The sequence below is a fragment of the Gopherus evgoodei genome, chromosome 14 (genome assembly GCF_007399415.2).
Source record: "Gopherus evgoodei ecotype Sinaloan lineage chromosome 14, rGopEvg1_v1.p, whole genome shotgun sequence".
NCBI lineage: Eukaryota > Metazoa > Chordata > Testudines > Testudinidae > Gopherus > Gopherus evgoodei.
In genome coordinates, this window is record NC_044335.1 from 15544890 (window position 1) to 15551800 (window position 6911).

At 42.7% G+C, this 6911-nt stretch overlaps 1 non-coding gene across 1 annotated transcript; it reads right to left on the reverse strand.

The window, feature by feature from the left end:
• Window positions 1–4552: 4552 nt before the first annotated feature.
• LOC115635335 lies at window positions 4553–4713 on the reverse strand. Its single transcript, XR_003996567.1, has one exon. It is a non-coding gene; the product is annotated as a U1 spliceosomal RNA (small nuclear RNA).
• Window positions 4714–6911: the final 2198 nt, after the last annotated feature.

Genomic DNA, 6911 nt, shown 5'->3' on the forward strand with positions numbered 1-6911 from the left:
AGGCCCCCCAAAAATGCAGTTTACCAAAAGTTTGTGTAATGTTGTTGCACCTGATTCTTGTTTGCCACATTGTGCCTTTCCTGCTGGACTTGTAAGTAAGAACACAACAGTACCTGTTTACACTGTAAAATGGATATTGTTACATCAAACATGCCAAAGGCATCCCAAGTGTCAAGTTTCTGCATTGTGAATGTATGACTTAAGAATTCTGTAGTTTTGAGTATCTGATGCATTTCTGTTGATGTTTTGAGAATAAATTTGGGATGGCTTTTTCGCACTTCATGCTTACATTTTTCTGGCAAAGTACTCTTGTCCCCTTTGAATTGAAATTTCAGTAGGCCTAGTAATACCTTTTGCCTCCGCTGAGTCTATTAGTGTGTGCTACATGTTGGAGTTTAGTTTAGTTAATAGGGGAAACATGCCATGAATATTGATTCGAACTCTTAGCAATAGGTATATTGTGATTGTGTGCCACAAAGGGAAAAGAATGCTAGGTCACCGTCACGGACACACCTATCCACAGTTTTATGGGTGACTATGCCAGAAAGGGAATATCCCAGGGTGTGTGTGGTGTGTTTTGGAGATGTACAACCATATCTTTCTCTGCCAAGCAGACCTCTGGCTTAGTAAGTGGACTGCATAATTCTGGCTCCCAATTTCTGAGGGTCAGAACATGGCTGCCCAGAAGCTAAGGTGCATGAGTAAGTTGCCCTTCGTAACTGCTAGAGATGCTTGTTCAGGTCTGGTTGGCCCTTTTTTGGTGCACCACTGATTGGGTGAATGTTTATGGGATGTGTTCATGTGCCCATTTTCTATCCTAGCTAGCAAAATGGATAGGGCTGCTCCAGTCACCAGGAGCTTGTCGTCACTGATAAATTGTCTTTAATGGATGCTCTAAGAATAGAACATATTCCACCTGCCCTGACATGCCAACCAGCTCAAACAAATTATTTTGGCAAGTTCTAGGGTGGGTAGCCTTGGAATCTATGCCCCCTACAACAGACAGCAAAGAGTAAGGCCTGGATCTGGCATACTATTGCCACAGGCATGTCCTGTCTGAGATAGGAACAGTGCTGGGCATCTGCTGGGAGATTATGGTCCCTCTTGCACCAGCTGAATGATGCAAGAGGACCATGACATAGACATTGGCTGCTGTGCTCCTTCACCAAAGGTCTCTCTTCTGCTCAGTTCTGCAGAAGGAATTCCTCCTTTCCAAATTTTAAAGTGACAGTGTGTCCTGTGGCACCTTATAGACTAACAGACTTATTGGAGCATAAGCTTTTGTGGGTGAATACCCACTTATTCAGACGCATGGGGCATGTGTCTGACGAAGTGGGTATTCACCCACAAAAGCTTATGCTCCAATAAGTCTGTTAGTCTATAAGGTGCCACAGGACACTCTCACTTTTTACAGATCCCAACTAACATGGCTACCTCTCTGACACTTAAAACTTCAACGTGTCTCCTTTACAAGAAACCTTTTATTTTATTTTTTTATTTTTTACATACACTAATGTTTAATCTAAGTTTTAACATCACTGTTCAGCATAACACAATTCAAAAAAGTGCCTAGTTTCTTCATCTCTGCATTGTAATGCACACTGTCTCTTTTCCACTTACTTTCTCTACTAATATAGAGTAACTTCTTTCCTTCTCTTCACGAGCTGGCACCCTTCTTAGTCAATACTTAGTTTACAGATTCTAAGGCCAGAAAGGACCACTGTGGTCATCTAGTCTGACACATATAACACAGGCTCTAGTACTCCCCCAAGATAAGTCCTAGAGCATGTTTTTAGAAAAACATCCACTCTTTATTTAAAGTTGTCAGTGATGGAGAATCCACTGTGACCCTTAATAAATTGTTCCAGTGGTTCATTCTCACCATTAAATATGTCTTGTTACTACTCTGCATTTATCTAGCTTTGGATCCAGCTCTTTCTCTGCTAGAGAGATGAGCCCATTAAATATTTGTTCCACATATAGGTACTTGGACTGTAATAAAGTTACCCCTTAACCTTCTCTTTAATCTAAATAGCTCCAGTGCCTTGAGTATCACTGTACGGTAGGGGTGGCCAAACTGTGGCTTGTTCACCACATGTGGCTCTTTTACAGTTAAAGTATGGTTTGCATATCCCTCCACCCTTTCTTCTCCCTTCCCCCTACCCACCAGACTTTGTGGGGAGAGAGCCTTGCAGCAGGGTGGTTGGGCAGAAGCCCCTACCCTATGGGGTGGTGGGTCGGGGGGCACAACTGCTGGAACTGGTGGCTTCAGCAGCAGTAGGGCTGAAGCCCCTGAGCAGGTGCATCCTGGTTCTCAAACTTCTGAAGATTGTTGTATGCGGCACAGAGGGGTTAGTAAGTTTGGCCAGCCCTGCATTTTTTGATCCTTTAATTCTCATGGATCTTCTCCAGTTTATCAACATCCTTGAATTGTAGGCAAAAGATCTGGACACAGTATTCCAGTGACAGTTGAACCAGTGCCAAATGCAGAGGTAAAATAACCTGTCTACTCCTAGTCAAGATTCCCTTGTTTGTGCATCCCAGGATTGCATTAATTCTTTTGGCTACAGTATCAGATTGAGAGCTCACATTCATCTGATGATCCACCACATCCCCCAAATCTTTTTCAGAGTCATTACTTTCCAGGATAGGGTGTAATTACATCCAGTAATTACATCCTATATTTTGTTCCCAGATGTGTGCATGTACATTTTACCCATATCAAAACATACACTGGTTCCATGCACCCAGTTTACCAAGAAAGCTAGATCACTTCAAAGCAGTGACCTGTGCCTCTCATTATTTACCATTCACCAATTTGTGTCACCTGGAAACCTTATCAGTGCTGATTGTTTTCTGTTCCAGGTCATTCCACGTAGGACATTTTGGGGGGTGGGGGGTTATCATAGTATTAGGAGCTGCTTTTGTTATAGGCAAACTAGGCAGGTGGCTGGGACAAACAGGAGTGAGTGGTGCTGCACTTGGGTATTCCCTTCTCCGCTATCTCCAGGGGTGCAACTCTTTTATGACACAATCAAAATGGGTGTCACGAACTACGCTTGAGTTTTTTAAAACAGCTGTTAACACAGTTTGAGCACTAAGGGAGGGATATCTCAGTGGTTTGAGCACTGGCCTGCTAAACCCAGGGTTATGAGTTCAATCCCTGAGGGGATCATTTAGGGATCTGGGGCAAAAATCCATCAGGGATGGTACTTATTCCTGCTGTGAAGGCAGGGGATTGGACTCCTTGACTTTTCAAGATCCCTTGCAGTTCTGTGAGATATGTATATCTCTATCAAGCAATGTCTTCATCAACAACTGACTGCAGTCTACCCAGCACAGTTGTGGAGGGGGAAAAGAGGATGCACTTGCATTTCACGCCTTCCCTCCCCTTAGCATGTAGGTGGCTAGCATAGTCAAAACATTTTCAAAGAAGTGTGCTGTTTTTTCCCAACAATTTGCAGAGATGTATCTATCCCAGCAAAGATTTTGTTGGAAAGGAGTTGGAGGGAGAGACTCACAGCATAACGTGGTGGTTAAAGCACTTGCCCTCCCTGATTCAAAGTGATCTGGGATGCAAAACTGCTCTGAATCAGGAAGGACAGGGCCTTGTGCCTGCCTCTGCCACAGCCTAGGTCAGAGCCCTGACCCCTGGGACAAGAACATGCTCAGGTTTCGATCCATCAGTGGACATTTCACCACCTCTTAGTTTTTACAAAAATGTTTGTGTTTAATGTTCCAATACGGCATGAAAACCAATTTTGAAAGTTGGTGCAAAATTGCAATTGTCTTCCAGCTAGCTTTACTGGAGGCTGCTCTTATAATAGCCCAGTTATAAACCTTTCAATATTTTTGAGAGGATAAACTTGATTCAGGTATTCTGTGTCTATCAGTTTATTGCCAGGGCATCTCATTCATATTTCATGTAATACAACACATCTTTTAGGTCTACAATGAGCTGGATTCCAAGCCCAAGGCTGCTCCTGTTGTGACAATGAGTAGCTCGGTACCCCTGCTGGTAAAATGTCAGTGACATTTGGGTCGAATCAAGCTGCTCTCCATGCTTAAAAGCTGCTTAGATCAGCAGCTGCTGGAAGAAAGGAAGCAATAGTCAGATGGCAGAGGCAAGGACCTGGTCTTAATTATCAAAAGTTACCCTAAATTAGGACTTGACTTGCTACACTCTACATCCATGCACACTTCCATGGATAGCCCTAAATTCAAAGGAATAGTTCTGTGCAGCTAAAATTTGTGCATTCCACAATCAGTTTATATGGCACCAGAAGTCCCTGCTCCAAAGAGGTTACAATCAAATGAAAACAGACATCAGCAAGGAGAGATGTCAAAACAAGCAAGGGAAAGCAGATCACATATTTAAAAGAACTGAGAAGAGACTCTCTTATTTGAAAAAAAGTGGTCTTGCTGAGGTGGAGTGAACTCAGCTACAGCAAGTGATTCATGTAACATTTCAGAAGAGAAGGTTGTATTGTAGTCTACAGGTGGAATAGAACTGTGTTGCTTCTGGCTACAATTTTTTTTATTTTTTTTTAACCAGGGGAAAGCACGAACACAATCCCCCACTACCACAAGTTATGCAGTCGAGTTTCCTGCATTTGGGGAAATCGCAGGGGTCAGCACACCCACAGTGCAATGGATGAGCCTCACCCTGGGAAAACCACCTTCGTGATCATGGTATCTCCCCTGCCAGGGTCTCATCTATACTCAAGTGTCAGTGACCCACTTACAATACTGTCCCATGACTCAATTACGATATAGTTCCAATTTGTGCATAGAAAGGACCTTAACTATACTCTGCAGTGGGGCTACTGCAGCAGACACGTCTGACCTTTTATCATGACTACAATCAGGTCCCATCTATATTGAAAGAGCAAATTAAGTTCTAAGAGGGGAGAGCAATGTTATAACTTGGTGCCAGGTTGGCTAAGTTTGCAGAACAGGTGGGACCAGAAATTAACTGCAATCTACAGTGCAGAAAAATATGTGCTCTGAGCAATTTTCAAACTCAATGTAGTGAAACTTATTGAAGAGGTAACATTTCCTTTTTATTTTTTATATGCTCATGCAGTTTGGGAGGAATTTCACTGATGCCAACAGAGTTATATCAGTGTACGTGGAGAGGGACTGGGGCCAGTAAGTGCACTGTCTCTGTTGATTAGACTCTCATCGCCCAAAGCACCATTCTGTACTTCTTGTAATTGCTCACCTCTCCACTGCAGCTACATAGTGGATTTGTCCCAGCTGTTACTAATGTGGAAGCAGCAGATTTACTAGTAGGAGTCAAGCCAAGGATTGAGTCATTCTCTAGAAGCCAGTACAAGTTTGGTCCTACCACTCAACCCTGGTCCACACTGGGGGAGAGGGATTCGATCTACGTTATGCAACTTTAGCTAGGTGAATAACATAGCTGAAGTTGATGTACTTAGATCGACTTACCATGGTGTCTTCAACACGGTGAGTTGACTGCTGCCCCTCCCATCGACTCCACTTGCGGCTCTGGAGTACAAGAGTCGACAGGAGAGCGTGTCTAGACTAGACGTGATAAATTGACCTCCGCTGGATCGAACACCATCGGGTGGGTAGTATAGCCATACCCAAAATCAAAAGTTCCTAACTTGCCTAACTACCTTAAATCCCCCTAAGTTTATATCTGTATTTAGGCACCTAAATGGATCTGGAAAAAAATCATGTCCCATGTACAAACTAATATGGTTTCCATAAAAAAGAGTACATCACCAAACTTAAAGGTGGTCAGACTATGGTCCATGAAACACTTACACATGTTCAATAGTTGAAAAAGGAGAAAAAAGTTGCAGAAGATTCACATTTTTCTCCATTTCTCAGGGTTTGAAATAGCCCCCTTGTTTAAGGGCTTCTTTTAAATGGTGGGTGTTTGTACTGAAATTTTAAATGTTAGTAATCACTTTGATAGTTTCACTAAAAGCTTCCATAAGTCATAAAAATACAAAAATTTTCAAGAAGTCAGTTTTTTGTAACTAACATTTTTAGTTTTGAAAAAAGACCATTTTAAAAAATAAAAAGCTTTTTGTTCAGAAAGTGTCAACTAGTTCCATGCAACACAGCTGGAAACAAACCTAGGGCCTGCTTTTCAGAGGTGCAGAGTTAATAAATACCCACAACTCCTGTTTAATTCTACCAGGCTCTGTAGAGGTTGCCAGTCTATAAAAATAATCATAGTACTGAGTGGGCTCAGTAAGCCTGATAGCCTTTAAAAGCAGCTGTAAATGAGGAGGGAGGAGCCAGCCTGGGCCTGCCACTATATAGGAGGAGAAGAGGAACCAGGAATTGCCTTTGCTCACCAGAACCACCTGAGACTAGAGCCATAGATGGGAGAGGTGCTAGTGAGGTACTTCAGCTTGCAAAGAGGAAGGGAAATGAAGCAAAGCCTGTTCAGGTGAGGGTGAGATAAAATGACAGAGTAAAAACAGATCCAGATTTATATTTTCCAGAAGGTGAAACACTTGCTGCACTGAAGTTAGTTTAAAATCCATTATTAATAGTTTCCCATGAAACACCGTTGTGTTTGCCCACATTGATGTAATGTATTTGGAAGTGGGAGGAGAGGTGGTCATGTGATGATCTCTCTGTTATGATATGATCTGTACTACAAAGTTTGAAAGCCCCCAAAGTAAGCGAAGACGATTTTTGGCCTGAAAGCTTCAATGTTATCACTCACTTGTCGGGCCCATAAATGTTATCACCATGGTGCTGAATGTTTCTGAATCTTTTAAATCTGAAACAAGATTTCTAGCTGCCTGCATTATACCTACCCTCCCCATGCAGGTTGGCTCACTGTGGTGACTGCTCTACGTGTTGCCCCATGTGGGTGGGCAAATTTGGACTCAAGCATGTTTGACACCATCCCACATTCA